Source organism: Melampsora larici-populina (genome assembly GCF_000204055.1).
Source record: "Melampsora larici-populina 98AG31 unplaced genomic scaffold MELLAscaffold_16, whole genome shotgun sequence".
In the NCBI taxonomy this organism is placed as follows: domain Eukaryota; kingdom Fungi; phylum Basidiomycota; class Pucciniomycetes; order Pucciniales; family Melampsoraceae; genus Melampsora; species Melampsora laricis-populina.
In genome coordinates, this window is record NW_006768780.1 from 223,620 (window position 1) to 241,382 (window position 17,763).

The following is a 17,763-nucleotide window of genomic DNA, read 5'->3' on the forward strand; positions in this document are numbered from 1 at the left end:
TGCAAAACTTTTGGCTGGTGATGATAGTCTCTTTGAATTAAAGAACTGTCTTTATGTTCCCGATTTATCCCGAAATCTCGTTGCTGGTGGACTTCTCAAGAAACTGGGAGTTCGTGAGATCTTTCACGACAGCAAGAATTTCTCCTTGGTCTTGGACGGACTGGCCATCTTCAACGGATTTATATCCGATAACAACTTGATGTTTATCCTACTCCAACCTGTGAGTCAGGTCACTTCATCTTCCGCCTCAACTTCAAACACTGAAATCAACTCTCTGCTTCAACATCGTCGACTAGGGCATGTAAGCTCTAAATACATCAAATTGATGGAAAAGCATGGAAGTGTTGAGGAGTTGGACCACTTTGAGGATATTGGAAATTGTGAAATTTGTTCATTGTCTAAAAATACCAAAATCCCACATAATCATACTCGTCCTCGTGCTAGAACCTTTCTGGAAAACGTCCATGTAGATGTTAGTGGTATCATGCGGAACCCAGGCCTGAACAATGAAAGTTATTACATATTATTCTGTGATGATTTATCCTCGTTTCGACACATCTATCCTCTTTCACATAAATCAAAAGAAGAAGTCTATGATGTGTTTCTGGAATACATAGCTGTCTGTGAGAGACAAACTAGCTGCTCAGTAAAACAGTTCACCCTGGATAGGGGTGGAGAATTTCTTAATAATCTGCTCGGTTCTAAACTCAAAGAACTGGGAATTGTTTTACACCTGACGGCCGGTCATGAACCCGAGGCAAATGGCGTCTCCGAGCGTGGTAATCGCATAGTGATTACCAGGGCGCGCTCGATGATGCTGGATTCCGGTGTTCCCATTTCCTTCTGGTATTTAGCTTGTAAAGCTGCGGTGTTTCTTACGAATCGTTGTGTAACAACCGCCCTGAACGCTGGTGTGACCCCATTCGAGATGTGGTACTTTAGGAAACCAACTATCTCCCATCTACGCGTGTTTGGTTGCCAAGTTTTCGGTCTTATCAGAAAAGAACTCAGAGAAACGAAATTCTCACCAGTTAGCTCAGAGGGAGTTCTTGTTGGGTATGAACAGGACAACTTTAATTATCACATCTTTGATCTCAATTCTAGAAAGATTTACATTACGCATCATACCACTTTCAATGAAGATATCTATCCTTTTAAATTACTTCCCTCTTCTCGTCCAATGATTTCATCTGATCTGTCAATCAAACTTCCTCCACCTGTGCACGTCAAATTCTTTGATGACGAAAGCAATGAAGAGTGTCAAGATTCTGTTCCTCTTGTGACCATTCCGGACGAAAACCAAGTTTCCCAATTACCTAATCAACCATCTGATAAAGTCCACCCCCCGACAGAAGCTTCGGAACCTAGACGCTCGACCAGAACTTCTCAAAAGAAGCACAGCACCTTAAAAGGAATGTGTTCTGTTGCGGAATTTATTGACGATTTCGTTACTGAAGCGGTATTTAATTGTTTACCTGCTGAGTGTTTTAGTGCAGATGTTTTCTCGGTGCCTGACCCGAAATCGTACAAGAAGGCTATGGAGTCCTCAGAGTGTGATCGTTGGAAGGAGGCGTGTGAAAAAGAGTTCAACTCTCTGAAGAACAAGGGGGTGTGGGTTCTTGTGGATCGTCCAGAGAATCACAACGTGATTAGAGGAATGTGGATCTTTTGAAAGAAGTCACTAGTGGACGGAAAAATCAAGTTTAAAGCTCGTTATGTGGCCATGGGAAACACTCAGATCCCAGGTCAGGACTACGGCGAAACCTTTGCCCCTACTGGGAAACCTGGCTCTCTTCGACTCCTTGTGTGTATTGCATCAATCTACGGATGGGAGATACACCAAATGGATGCAGTTACTGCTTTCCTTAATGGCAACATCGAAGAAGAACTCTATGTCGAGATACCTGAAGGATACAGGACTGCTTCAACTTTCAAAAAGGTTTGGAGAATGAAGAAAGCTCTTTACGGTTTTAAGCAATCACCGAAGATTTGGCAAGATGACGTTGAGGAGTTTCTTATTGAGATTGGTTTCGAACAATGCAAAATAGATCATTGCATTTATATCAGATCTGACAAACCAAAGAACCTTTTTACTGCTGTTTATGTACATGTGGATGACTTAGCTATCACGGGTAATGACATCATCAGATTCAAGAAAGAAATTTCCTCTAAGTGGGAAATGGAGGACCTTGGTATTGCCAATACCGTGGTGGGAATTCAAATTCAACGCCTAAACGAATTCTCTTATTCAATGTCTCAAGATCAATATGCTGTGTCTGTTTTGAAAAGGTTCAACATGTTGGATGGAAAACCTGCAGTTACTCCTCTCTCTCCTAACGTCAAACTCCTCAGATCGACGGATAAGGAAGCTGAAGATTTTGCACTCACTAAATTACCCTACCGAAGTGTTGTCGGCTCGTTGATGTACCTAGCGCAGTGCACACGACCGGATCTTGCTCACGCGGTTGGGGTGCTGTCTCAGCATCTTGAACGTCCTGGAATGCAACACTGGACGGCTGCAAATCATGTCCTCCGTTATCTACTTCATACTGTAAATGTGGGGATAGTGTACTCTGGCGTCGCTAATTCTGTGGTTTCTGGTCAACGAAGTTATGAATGCCCGGTGTCTCACTGTGATGCAGACTGGGCTGGGGACCCTAACACTCGCCGTTCGACAACTGGATATGTGTTCGTTTTGGCTGGTGGTCCCATCTCTTGGCGTAGTAGACTTCAACCCACCGTAGCTCTGTCGTCTACTGAGGCTGAATACCGTGCCATAACAGAGGCGGGCCAAGAACTTCTATGGCTTCGTAACATGATGCTGCGTTTTGGCTTTGAGGATCCCAACCCTACTGTTCTCCAGAGCGACAATCTCGGTGCTATTCACTTAACTTCAAAATCAATATTTCATGCTCGCACAAAACACATTGAGATACACTATCACTGGATTCGTGAAGTTGTCAAGAAAGGTGATCTTGTATTGAAACATTGCCCGACGCACCTGATGGTGGCTGATCTTCTCACAAAACAATTACCGAAAGATCAATTCTCAACTTTAAGAAAACACCTAGGTCTAAGATTTTTAGTGTAATGCTCTTTGAGGGGGTGTGTTGGGATATAAGGATATATCCGAGGTTTGGTCAAAGATCATTACAAAGGTTGGAAGTTACGAGTTAAGGAAAAAGGTAGTTGGCTGGTAGGAGGTTGAAGTGTTTGTGTTAAGTGTTGGTTAGGCTAGTTTGGAAAAGGCAACTCAATGCAAGTTGATGTGCTGTGAGACTAGTGTGGTTGTTGAGGAAAGGGGTGAATGTTGTACACAGGGGTTTTTCTTCTCTTTATATACTTCTCTCTCAGTTTCTCTTCGCGTGTTCTGATTCTTTTCACTGTCGAAAAGAATCAGTAAGTGATTTTTATTCTTGTTAGAGTCTCTTTCATCTTTGATTACTAACTACTCTTTCAATTCTCTATTATCTTTGTTTCTACTCTTTTCATCTTCAGTTATCATTAATTTGTCTGTTAACTGTTTCGCCACGTGCTCCTCACGAATCTTTCTGAGCTCGCAGGTAGATGGCTTTTATCTTTTAACTCTTTGTTGTGTGTTTTTCTTTTCTGATATCTCTTTCTCTCTAACACTTAGGTCAGTTCTTTAGAGTCGTTGTCGACAAGCCAGAAGCTAGTCTGATCAACGTACCCTGTTGCCCTCAGGTGTGTGACTGTCGAAAAGAATCATTATCATTAATTTGTCTGTTAACTGTTTCGCCGCGTGCTCCTCACGAATCTTTCTGAGCTCGCAGGTCAGTTCTTTAGAGTCGTTGTCGACAAGCCAGAAGCTAGTCTGATCAACATACCCTGTTGCCCTCAGGTCAGTTCTTTAGAGTCGTTGTCGACAAGCCAGAAGCTAGTCTGATCAACGTACCCTGTTGCCCTCAGGTGTATCCATTTTTGAACAGCTTCTTAGGCCGTGATCTATTCAGATCAGAACTGAACTTCTCGAGGCACACGTGTTTTTACACTTCTTCGGCAGGTGATAGTGGTATAATCTTTCCGGCTTGCGGTGTGGCCCCAGGGATCAGATCGACTCGGAAATCGTAACGTCGGTGCGGTGGGAGGGTCATGGCCTTACTCTTACGAAACATGTTGATGTAACGATGATACCGGGTAGGGACCAGCTCTTCTGCCGTTTTCTCAACCGTGTCCTTACTTGCGTCGGCCGCCAACTTCGCTGATATGTTCCATGACGTCGTTGTTGCGCAAATTGCCGGTCGGTCACTATTCCAGGGGCGTAAAAGATTGTTACCTGCTTCAAGGACAAGCGATTTTACGGGATCATGCTCACATTGCGGGGGCTGTATCTCACTGATATGGTCCTCAGTGAGAGCCCCCTCGTCACGGTTCCTAGCGGTCCCCTTATGCGACTTAGGACATTCTGGGGTGTTTTTCGGTCCGGACGACGCTGTGTCTACGGCGGCAATTGGGTCTGTTGGTGCCACGGCTAGGTCTGGCGAGTTGTGAGTGGTAATCTGTGTGTGTATGTTATTCAGGGGACGTAGAGGGTTGTTATCTGTTACAACGGTAAGTGGAATGGCGGGATCATGCTCACATTGCGGGGGCTTTATCTCACTGATATGGTCTTCAGTGGGAGCCCCCTCGCCTCGTTTCCTAGCATTCCCCATATGCGACTCAGGACAGTCCGGGGTGTTTTTCGGTACGGGCGACGCTGTCTTCTCAGCGGCAGTAGTGGTGCTTTCAGTATGCGTTTTCGGTGTCGGCTTGTCAGTTCCAATGGTTGTCTCTTCGAGTGGTGTTTCTTCGTGACGGTTAGGCTGCTTTGGATCATAAGTTTCGGTGAGTGCTTCTTCAATTCTTGGTTCCTTGACATCTGTCGTCGTGTCCTCTGGTGGGTGGCTAATCTGTTCAAAGTTATTCCGGGGATAATCCAGCTTGTCATCTGTTATAGCGACTTTGGATAGGGTCAAATCAAACTCACATCGCGGGGGCTGTATCACACTGTTTGGCTCCACAGTGTGAGCCCCCTCGCCTATATTCCTAGCGTTCCCCTTGTTGGATTCAATACCAGTTGGGGTGGTTATCGGTATAGGCGATGCGATGGATGCAGCATGGGCGGTCGTGGTTGAAGCTTCAGCTTTTGGACGGATTTCGCCGGTCTTCCAGTTGATGCGGTGGCCGTTTTCGCGAAGCCACGGCATCCCAAGGATGGCATCGTACGTATCCTTGATCTTCGTGACGAGGAATCTGGTGGGGTGGTGCTCATTGTCGACAAAGAGCTCAGCGTCGTGGGCGACAGTTCGGGGCTGTCCGTCGAAGCCATATACGTCGCCGGCGGTTGCTAGTTCGGTCAACGGCAGGCCAGCTTCACTGGCGAACTTGGTACCTAGGACCTCATGCGTTGAACCGCAGTCGACGAGGGCTCGTGCTGTCACACAAGGTTTGGGTCTGGGGTCATTTTGGGACGTGGCGCAGGGGGACTCTGATAATGAGATAGTGGTAAAGATCCGTGGGTCATTTGATTTCTTAATTGCATGATGACTATTACCAGCTATCTCTAAGAGTTCCTCTCCGTCTCGGCTTGGGGGTGGCACGTCCGTCACTCTCGAGCATCTCCATTTTTTGATTCATCAGACCTACTACCCTCTCCAACTAAGGCTTGGACCCGGCACCAGGACCACCCGAGCGGGCCCGAGCGCGGGCCGGGCTCGGGCTCAAACGGCCCTTTCAAAAAGCTATGTGGCCCGATAGCGCCGTGCTCACGGGCGGCCCGAAGGGGCCCGAGGGGTTGGTGGCACTAAAACGGGGGCTCAGCGGCTCGGAAAGGGGGCAAATAGGGGCAAGCGGACTCAATAGAGCAAGAAGATGAGGTTGGGGCACATATTCAATTCAACTTTGACTGATGTATGTATACAAAGTAGAGTTGATTAAGTAAATTTATCAAAACTCTTGAGGCATACCGTTGCTTCAAGAGTCGAGATGTGCATTGAGGCGCGAAGATCAGTGATGATCCTACCCGCAGATGAAAATGATCGTTTGGATGGGGTGCTGGTGGCTGGGATAGCTAGAAAGATTCTTGCCATCTTGGCAAGAATGGGAAATCGATGGCCCTCGTCGCTCCAATAGTTGAGTGGGTGATAATCCTCGCTCTCTCGCTCGGTTGAGAGGTATGTTTGAAGCTCAGCCTCGATTCCTTGAGCCTTCTTTTTGGTGACAAAGGATCGAGGGCGATCTTCAGGCAGTGGTACAGGTTCTTCGGGGTTGACCGATATGCTATCTTGATGAAATTTTCTACACTCGTTCAGAAAGAGTGTTTTCCAATTGTTACAATCATCGATTCCGGCAAGGACTAGAGTTTCATCAGTCAACTCTTGGTCCTTGCTACGTGGGTCAAGCAGAAGCGCACACAAGTACGCTGGCTTTTTGAGGACCCTCTCGTAGTACGATTCGGTCTTGGTTTTCATCGGTTGGATGGCTTGTCGGAGCTCTTGAGCATCGTAGTTACACCAGCTCTAGAAAAGTACAAGTTTATCCAGTGAGTAAAGTGAGATTTAAAAAAAAGATCAATCAAGAAATGCAATTGAGAACACAGCATACCGAGTTCAACTTCCTGATGATCCATTCGTATACTGGGATCACATCGCCAAGGCTCGGGTATTTGCTTGCTGAGAGATCCTTGGTGGCAATCTCAAAAGGTTCAAGAAATTCGACTAGGTGCCCTATAAGCTTCCATTCATCATCTGAAAAGGCATACTGCCTGTAGTCGGGATCGTTTTGACATTTCGTGTTGATAGATACCCGTAAACGATATGCTCGGCGATAACAATCAAGGTCGGAGTTCCATCGTGTGTCGACATTGCGGACAAGGTGGAGAGCATAGCCTAAGTCAGCCTCAACTTGCTTGAGGAAAGATTGTAAGCGCTGAGGTGATTTGTAGATCCAAGCAATAAGCTTGTGGAGTCGAGTAAGTACCGAGTTGACATCAGAGGTTTGCATTGGTTCAAGAAGAACAGCAAGGTCGCGTGGGACTGGTACATCTTCACCAAGTCTTTTGGAGAACGCCTTGAGTCCATCTCGAGCAACAAGGTTAATAACATGTGCAACACATCCAAGGAGATTTTGATCTCGCTTGAAGTTTGGACACACTGCTCCAAGAGCATCAGCCATTGTACCGTTTGAACTGGCGTTGTCAGCAACAACACAGAAAACCTTGTCAAGTATCCCATACTCTCTAAGAACCGGAATAAGATGATCCGCGATGTTTACACCAGTATGCTCGCCATCAATCTCTTTGAGACATAGTATGACTTCTTGAAGTTCAAATTTTTCATCAATCCAGTGGGCAGTGGCACCTAAGACAGATTTTTGATTCGGGGATGTCCAACAGTCACAGGTGATGCTGACGGATATTTGCTTTGCAAAGACTTCCTTCATAACTCCTTTCATTTTGCAAAAGTTCTCTTGTACTGCATCTCCAAGAGCATCCGAGCCGACTAGGAGTGGTGTCACAGCCGGGTTACACAACTCAAGAAGTTTTCGTAGGTCTGGAGAATCGACAAAAGAAAAGGGAAACTCCTTCATGATGGTGAGGCGAAGGAGTCTTTGTTTTAGGTTCTCGCGGGTGAGCTTGAGAGGCTAGGATCAAAATGGATTAGTCAGAAAGAAAACACAAAAAAGGAACATGAGGCTTGTTGAGTATCAGCTCACCTTCTCAATCTTGCCATCAGTCTGTTAGGACCTGGAATGGAGGATGGAGCGCTGAGGTGTAGTTGCTAGTATAACTAGATTGCAACGTGAAGACTAAAAGCTCAGTGAGAGCGCGCGCTGGGATATAGCTAAAAGGTACAACACGCAGCTATAAGCATATGCTACTAGAGAGACCATAACACCATTCCCCCTCTATACCTCCACTCCCTTTTGTTGAGTTAGGTATCTTTCCACGGGTTGGCATTAAAAACCCATTGGGAAAAAAGCTCACCCTCTCTCTCATCTTCTCCTTGTCCTAAAGTATCTTCTTTCAGCTTGATGTCGTTGTTGTCCGGGACTACGACCTTGTCTTTGTAATACAATACTTTGTCCGTGATTGAGTAATTTGCGATAGCTTTTGAATTTGGTAATTCTCGACACAGTTTCATTATCTCATTAATCTTCTTGTCTTTAGCTGACTCCTTTCTGATTTCTGCTACTATTTCATCATCTGTCCAGATCTCCTCTAACAATCCAATTGTTTCAATTTCACATTCCACCTCTTCTTCATCTGAAATCCAACTTTCCATTGCATCCAGGCTATCAATGAATGCGTCTTGAGGTAAATTCTCAGGTTTCAGTAAACGCCCAAAGGTTAGTTTGTCACCTGCCTCCGGTTTCAGATCGGGTCTTCTTGAAAGTGCGTCGGGTTTTGTGGATTGCTTTCCAGGCCTGAACCGGATCTCGAAGTCAAAGCTTCCAAGAATCTCGGCCCACCTGGCCTGTCGTCGAGTGAGTTCCTTTGTAGTCATTAGTGATTCGAGGTTCTTGTGGTCTGTATATACGATCACGTTCAGTCGATGTGGGTTTCCCTCTAAGTAATGTCTCCATTCTTTAAATGCTGAGATGACTGCTAATAATTCTTTGTCGAAAACTTCATAATTTCTTTCCGCTTTGATCAATGACCTCGACAAATATGCAACAGGATGTAGCTCATTGTCCTCATCTGACACTTGGGACAGGACCGCTCCTAAGGCGAAGTCCGAGCAATCGCATTCCAGGATAAATGGTCTGTACGGGTTTGCTATGGTTAGGACCGGAGCCGTAGTGGAAGAATTCTTCAGGCTTTCGAAGGCGTCGTTGCGTTCCTGGGTCCATTCGAATTTAACATTATCCTGCGATAGTTCGTGGAGCGGCCTAGCTATCTTCGAAAAGTGGTTGATAAAGCGCCTGTAGAAGTTTGAGAATCCTAAAAATGTGAGTACTTCAGAAAGGTTCTTCGGTGCTGGCCATTCTCTTACTGCCTTTACTTTAGTCTCATCCATCTTGATCTGATTTTTTGAAATAATTAAACCTAGGTACGCCACCTCTTTTTGAGAGAATTTGCACTTCTCAGGCTTGAGCCAGACATTTTGATTCCTAAGGATTTCAAGGATTTCTTTAACGACTTTCTCGTGATCTACACCCGCTTTCGTATAAATCAGGATGTCATCTTGGTAAGCAGCCACATCTATACCTATATGAGCTTTTAAAATGTCTTGTATAAAAAACTGAAAGAAGCCTGGTGCGCCAGTAGGTCCGAACGGCATCGTCAAGGGTTCAAATTGACCTGCTTTACATGTAAACGCCAGTTTAGCTTCATCCCCTTCCCTCACCCTCAGGTTATTGTAACCATTTCTCATATCTAAACTAGTGAATTGATCAGCGTCGAGTAAGCTATCTATCAATTCCATAGTTAATGGAAGAGGATATTTATTCTTAACCGTAAGTGCATTCAGTTTTCGATAGTCAAAACAAGGTCTGAGGTTTCCGTCCTTTTTACCAGTGAATAGGACCGGCGCCGCCCATGGAGAGGTTGTCCGTCTCAAGGTTCCATTAGCTAATCCTTTCTCTAACATCTCATTCAAGACTTCAGTTTCTCTTGGTGATAATGGTATGATTCGGCCTGATTGGGGGGTTGCTCCTGGGACTAAGTCCACTCGAAAATCGTACTGACGATGAGGCGGAAGAACGTTAGAGTTTGCTTTCTCAAACATTCCCAAGTACTCATGGTAGCATTGAGGAACTAATTCAGCGGCTGTCTTTTCAATTTTGTCCTTCGAAGCCTCTACAGCTAGTCGTGTCGAAACATTCCAAGAGGCCGTTGCGGCATCAATCATTGATCTAGTCGGCTGAGCGGTGAATTTGGTACCTAAGGTTCGTCGGGTTCCTATTTTTCCATATCTTGCACAAGGGGAAAATTGCTTGCCAATATTTTCAAGACGAGATGATTTAGGATCGGTAGCAAACTCACTCTGCGGGGGTATTTGCAAGTTATTTTCAAACTCTACCCCCTTCTCGATGTTCCTAGCTTTCCTCTCAGGCCTCATTACGTGGTCTGTCGAGGTTTTCGTCGGATTATCGAGCGAGTGCTTTTCGTCTGGGTTGTCTGTCTTAAAATTCAAAGGAGGATCCTGATCGCTAATCTTTACTTCTTCTTTGATAACATTAGGGACATCGAACTCACATTGCGGGGGCATTTGTGAGCTATCTCTAGACTCTACCCCCTCGTCACTAAACCTAGCGTTCCCCTTAGGCCTCAATACGTGGTCCTTCAAGGGTGTTGTCGGTAAGGACGAAACTGTTCTCACAGTCGCAATTTCAGTCATTTCTTCATTCTTCAACTTGGCTTCTTCCCAGTTGATTAGTTTGTGATTACGTCGAATCCAAGGCATTCCTAGAATGACGTCGTACTTGTCACGTAGGTCGGTGATGATAAAAGTCGTCTCTTCATCCTTGTTGTTCACACAATAATCTCCAACATGAGTTATTACAGATTCGTGACCGCTGAAGCCTGTAACACTTCTCTTTTGTGGGAGTTCAGAGGTTAAAAAGTTGGTTTGGGCTACATACTTTCGACTCATAGCTTCGTGTGTGGCTCCACTGTCAACTAGGGCACGGGCAATTTTGGTTGTGGCAGATTTGGGATCATAAAGGTGTATCATATCAATAATTCTTGTATCATGCATTTCTAAACTATCAATGATGTTTCCTTCCAATCCCAAATTTTCTATGCTCGAGGGTTGCACAACCTTCAATCTCGAGCATCGCCATTTTTTGAACTATCAGCTCTGCCTTCCACCTCTTTTCCTTTGTTCAATTGAGTTTCTAACGCATCAATCTTTGCCTTAAGTTGAGATTCTAATTCATCAATTCTTGAATTGCCATTGCCTGAATAATTGCCTCTTCCTCTTGAATTTCCACAATTGTAATAGCCACCTGAATATCCACCTCTACCTCTTCTCCTTTTCGGACAGTCTCCTATAAAGTGACCTGTTTTACCACATGAATAGCAAGCACCACTAGACCCTCTTCTACGATATTCGTCTTCAGTTATGTTCAGACGGTACGCCGAACAGTCCATGGCATCGGGATCGGGCATCGAGAGAGGCGTTGACAGCTGAGAGGTTGACGACGGTGCGGCTGTAGCAGGGTTACGTTTATGTAGCTTGCTGTCCAGTCTGATAGCCATCTTCGCCATGTCTTCAACCGTTTTGAATTCATCTCGTATCATATGTACAGTGACTTCCGATTTTAATCCTTGTTCAAAATGTGAAATAAGAATGTGTTCTGGCCACTTAACTACGAGCGACAATTCTGAAAACCTTATCCAGTATTCTGATACGTCTTTTGTTTGTTTCAAGTCTCTGAGTTGTTTCTCAGCTTTGCTAACTCTCTCCGTGTCAAAAAACGTGGCTTTGAAGGAATCTACAAATTTGCTCCAAGTTACCAAATGTCCATTATCCCCATCTAAGATTTGATCCATAAGATGTTGTCCCCATATGTTTGCCTTCCCCGTTGTGTACGACAACGCGAACGCAACCTTTGCATGATCATTGACAAACGCCAACGAGTTCAGTTGTAGATAGACACCAAGTTGATTCAAGAAAATTTCAGCCTTGGATCCCTTCGAGCCATCATATTTGTCAGGAGTGGCTACTTTAGGTGGTCGTGGTTGTACAGCAGGAGGTGCCGGGACGTTGTTCAGCTGCTGAGGAGCACTTAATCCTGGCGTGGCATTGGCATTAGGGTCCGACATGGTGGTGTTTTGCTCTTGTTTTAACCGTTGTATTTCAAGTTCAGCTCTTTGACGTAAAGCAGATTCTTTGTTCAGCCTTTGAGTTCATTCAGCTAACTGACGCATCACTTCTTCCATGTTCATATTCGACATGTCTCCGGCAGTACTAGCGGCTTCGGTGAACGTATCTTCAGAAGATGACGAAGAACAGTCTCCGGGTGGTTCAAACTTCGGTGTTTTGGCGGGTTTGTGTTGGTTGATTGCGGGGTAATGTTAAGGTTTCTGGAGTGCTTGGAATTCTCGGGATGTTGACCAAGATCTGAATAACTTTTAAGCGTGAGAGATCTTCTTTTCAAACTTTAATCAACTTCTAACTTTTATCTTGATTTTTCTTTCGTTTTCTTCTTTTCTTTATGTTATTAATCTTCTTTTCTTCTACCGCTCCTATCCTGAGTAATGGGTAGACGTTGCAATATGTTAGGACCTGGAATGGAGGATGGAGCGCTGAGGTGTAGTTGCTAGTATAACTAGATTGCAACGTGAAGACTAAAAGCTCAGTGAGAGCGCGCGCTGGGATATAGCTAAAAGGTACAACACGCAGCTATAAGCATATGCTACTAGAGAGACCATAACACAGTCAAAAAGTTCCTCATAGTCCCGGCTTTGGCGGCAGTGTCTTCAAATATTTTATGATGGCGTTTCAAATTTTGGGACATGGATCTTGTGCTACAAGATTGATCAACGGTCATCACAGCTCCACATACTCTACCTCCCTCAGATGGATGAGGGACTTGACAGATATTCTGCTTGACCTTTGACCCTTTGTCGTATTCAGTTATGAAATGCTTCCAGACCCATGAGACCTTGTGTGAGTTGTCGAGTTTGATTTTCTTGCTTTTTGTAGGGGTCTTGACTTTTAAAGGAGAATCTGATATCGTGATCACTTGTTCATTGGATGAATGGGGGCGTTTAGGAACCATGATGACAATATGAGGGACCTGGATTGATCAATTTCCACGTTGCTGAACCACATACATAGCACAAAAAAAAATTACCGGGCCGGGCCGGGCAGCCAAAAAACAGGGGGCCCGATCAGCCCATTTTTTGAAGGCCGGGCCGGGCCGGGTCCAAGCCTTATCTCCAACTCGACTCTGCAATGCCGCTATCTTAGCCTCCAACTCCGCAATCTTCCCCCCGCTTCTGCCTTTGCCTTTACCACCTTGGCGACCACACCATCTGGCTCTATGACCCGGCTTTCCACACTTGTAGCACAATCCTTCCTCTCCACGGCGCTTATACTCGTTCGACGGGATATCAAAACGAGTGCTGGAGACGTCCATCGCATCAGGGTCTAATGGTCTAGCAGTCGATGAGGAGGGGTTGTATTCTCCACGGATGTCGTTGTCAATGGCACAAGCTAACACTACAAGAAACATAAAATTTTCTGGGCAGAAAATTAAATTATTTGTATACAAAAATCTGGAAAGGTCAGAAACAAAGTGAAAAATATGAAAAAATATGCATCCTGTTCCTGGGTTTGTGATCTCCAATCTGCATATTTTTCTGTATTTTTGGGGTTCATATTGGTGAGTGTACTAACAATAATCCCTCATAATCATCAGATTACCACCTGTAACAGATGCTGGAATTTGGCTGATCAGTGCTGAGAGAAAATTTTGATTACTACAAAACCCCATAACTTTGTCAATTATGGCTCAAAACACCCAACTTTGAGTGCATCGGAAAGCTGGTATTTGCCTGAAGATAGTTCATAAATGAAGCAAATACGTGGTGGGCCTGCAAGGAAAGATATCCCTGATGAAATTGAATTTCACATACCATCAAATAGAATGTCAGTCATTGGGATCACACATTTTGTGTTGCAATGAAATTTATAGTTCAGGAATTCAGCTTTCTAATGCACCTAAAATCGAGGGTGAGCCAGAATTGACAAAGGTATGGGGTTTTATAGTAATCAAAACTTTCTCTCAGCACTGATCAGCCAAATTTCATCATCTATTACAGGTGGTGATCTGATGATTATGAGGTTTTATTGTTAGTACACTCACCAATATGAAGCCCAAAAATATGGAAAAATATGCAGATTGGAGACCTCAAACCCAGGAACAGGATGTATATTTTTTCATATTTTTCACTCTGTTTCTGACCTTTCCAGATTTTTGTATACAAATAATTTAATTTTCTGCGCAGAAAATTTTATGTTTCTTGTAGTGTAATGCTGTGATGGCGGGAAGGTCGGTAAAAGACTCGCGGATCATAGCAAGTCGTACTTCTCGCTTCAATCCTTGACGGTAGTGGCTAATCAGGGTTGGGATTTCCCACTTTGTTGCAGGTGCGAGTTGATTGAACAAGACCGTATACTCAGCTGCCAATCGAGTTTGCCTTAGGGACCTGAGGCCGGCTTCTGCCCTTTTTTGGCGGTCGGAGTCAAAGAAGACTGACTCAAAAGCTACCGCGAATTCGTCGTAAGTGACAACATTGTCTTCCTCTGGGTTTAGGACACGAGTGAGGAAAGGTTGTGCCCATTTGACAGCATCGCCGGTGAGATAGGACAGAGCAAATGTGACCTTGGAACGGTCCGACGGGAATAAGGCCTTGTTGGTCAGGATGTAGAGACCAACTTGACTGGCAAATGCCTCGGCCTTGGAGCCTCGGGAGCCATCGAACTTATCTGGTGTCGCCACCTTTGGAGTTCTAGCGACGGGTGCCGGAGGCGGTGGAGCAGGCGCCTGTTGGGCTTCAGCGGCAACTCGACGTTCGGTTTCGGCTGCAAGGGCGGCGCTCAGTTGTTCGATGCGCCTAGCCATAGACTCTAGATTGAGGGGCTCGACTGGTCCACTCATGTCTGCAACTGATTCGTACTCGGTCGTATCAGAGTTAGATGGGTCGGCAGATCGCACGGATGGTGATCGAAAAGTCGGCGTGGTGGCTTGGTGGTGTGGTGGGGGTATGGGTTGCTAGTTGTGGATGTTACTTCTTGTACTTTATAACTTCTTCTTTAACTTCTTCTTCGTCTTAAAAAAAAAAAAAAAATTCCGCTTCTAATCTGATTTTCTTAAAATAACTTTAACTTCTTTTAAAATTTTCTTCTTCTTCTTTTAATGATATCTTCTTTTCGGTTTGCCTTGATTTGATGCTACAATGTGTTATGACCCGGCTTCAGGGGGTCTGGGGTTCGTGGGCAAAGGGAAAGAGAGTGATGATATCCACGTATGATAGTTATTGTAGCATAGGGAGCAAAGCATGGATGGCTCGAGAGCTGGTACAAGTGCGGCTCTGGGTCTTGCCTGTCACAGGATCGTGACATCCCTATAGTCCCGTGTCAGAGAGATCATAACATTTCAGACTTGAATTAAAAGCTGTGTTGAAAAAGAAATCACAATTATAGTGAAATTTTTCTTTTTTTGAGTTGATGATGGTTTATAAGTGTTATGAACTGGTTCTATTTCACTTGAGTGACATATTCACATTACATGTCACAAGCTCGAGAACCATCTTATAGTTGTAGATACATTGCCTGTACAGATTTTCCCTCATCCGACAATCCACATAGGAAGACTGGTAATAGATACAAATCCTCACCAGAACTCCCTTGACCCTCGTCGCCGAAAACCCCCAAGTCTGTCCATAACATATTGTCGGATCTATAGACGAGACTCAAGGACTATAGATAGATCACCAAGAAGAAACAAGTAGAATTGACTTAAATCGAAAGAAAACCGAACCTCAAGATTCAGAATACTAGCGAATCTAGATCTCAGAAATTCAAAGTTGAAAAGACCCAAGAAACTATTCGAAATCGAAAACCTTATTAACTAATCTGCATACGCTGAAACCGAATCCACCAGAACCTTATCTTACTTACTAAAAACTCTGTCGATCCCGACTGTGATCCCTGGACTAGCAAACGCAACCACGTCTCCATCTTACCGTGCTCCTTTAGAGGAGGAGGACTCTGATAGTGAAACTCCGATCCCTTTTCTCGACGCCGATTCTAGCCTTACCGGTAGCGAGATCGATATGTCTGACACCAACATGACCTCTCTCGAAGACATACAACGCAAGCTTGCGGAGCTTTCCACCTCATTGGCTGAAGAACGCCTGATGCGAGGACAAGCTGAAGCCAGATACCAGCAGTCCGAAGCTCGTTTAGCGGCGTTGGAATCCCGAGGCCCATCTGCACCTGCTGCAGCCACTCAACCACCCACTGCGCCACAGCCACCACCAGCTGAACCGGTCCTGAAGGGCCCCAAAGTCTCGACGCCCGATAAATTCAACGGCGCTCGAGGCGAACCCGCAGAGATCTTTGCGAGTCAAGTCCAGCTCTATATGCTGGCACACCCCTACCTCTTCCCCAACGACCGAAGTAAGGTGGTTTTCTCGCTGTCTTACCTCACGGGAGCAGCCAGCAGTTGGGCGCAACCCTTGACAAAGGAGTTATTCGACCCCGCTACCGCCCACCTCGTAACCTTTGAACGCTTCGTTACAAATTTTAAAGCTATGTATTTCGATACTGAGAAGAAATCGAAGGCGGAACGCGCGCTGCGAAACTTATCGCAGAAGACCACCGTGGCCGCGTATACCCATGAATTTAACATTCACGCAACTTCTACTGGCTGGGAAACTCCGACGCTCATTAGTCAATACGAGCAAGGTTTGAAAAAGGAGATTAGAGTGGCAATGGTTATGACGCAAGAGGATTTCACGTCAATTGAACAAATCACTAATTTAGCTATCAAGATAGACAGTAAATTACACGGCGCGACCAACCCAACCTTCCATACGCCAAGCACGAGTGCAGGAATCTCAGACCCCAATGCCATGGATTTATCAGCCGCCTACGTTAGATTGTCCGAAGAGGAACGAGCACGACGTATGCGAGCGGGTTTATGCTTCCGCTGCAATGGCCAGGGTCACATCTCCAGCGCATGTCCCGATTGTAGAGCTAGTAGGAAAGGGAAGGGTCGAGGTGGTTATCAATCAAAAATAGCTGGATTGGAAATTAAAGTCGCAGAGTTGAGTAATCAGAGGGTGAATCATACCAGTAGTTTAGAAGGAGTAGGACGAGCTGAAACTTCAAAAAATGGAGAAGCTCAGGATTGAAGGTTGTGCCCATCCTGAGCCACCTGGAGAATTTGTCATCAATTAATGTGGGATCTAGTAGAATGAACTTGTGCAATACAAACGACCCGCGCATTTTTTTACACACCACATTATCCATGTCCCAAATTCCCCGAGCCACACCGTCCCAAACATTTCCCGCTACGTTCCTCATTGATTCAGGTGCTACGCACGATGTGCTCAGTGAATCATTTGCCTACCACGCTGGCTTGATAGCCGGTGCTGATCGACATGACCAATTGATCACTGGATTCGACGGCTCTGAGAGCCGATCTTCCTTCAAGACCCACCTTTTTATCAAATCCGACCCATTACCGACCCCATTCATCATTACAAGACTCAAAGACTCGTACGACGGCATACTTGGCATGCCATGGATCAAGAAAAACTTTCACCTGATTGACTGGAGTAAAAGTATGGTACACCCAGCCGAGACTCACGTTGCAACCACTTCATTGGTTTCGTATTGGCCGAAAACACCCTTATCTGGCCACTCGTTGGACCCCATGAGGGACGCTAGGCACAATTACGAGGGGATGTGTGTCAATTCTGACACGTTAGCATCCCCGCAATGTGAGTTCGAGAGTCCAGTTAATCCTAATCACCTTGAAACAGATGACAACCCTCTATCTCCCGATAGTTCCCCCCTTATCACGATTACACCCACCACGAACAACGAAAACCACGAACACATCACGACACAAGACCCGGATACAAGCATTGCGGCCGTAGTGAATACGGCCTCGTCCGTCCCGCCACAGAACCCCGACGATCCCAAGGAGGAGCCTCAGGGGCACGCAAGGAACAGTGACGAGGGGGCTAATGTCTTTTTAGATATATCAACGCCCCCGCAATGTGAGTTTATTACTGAT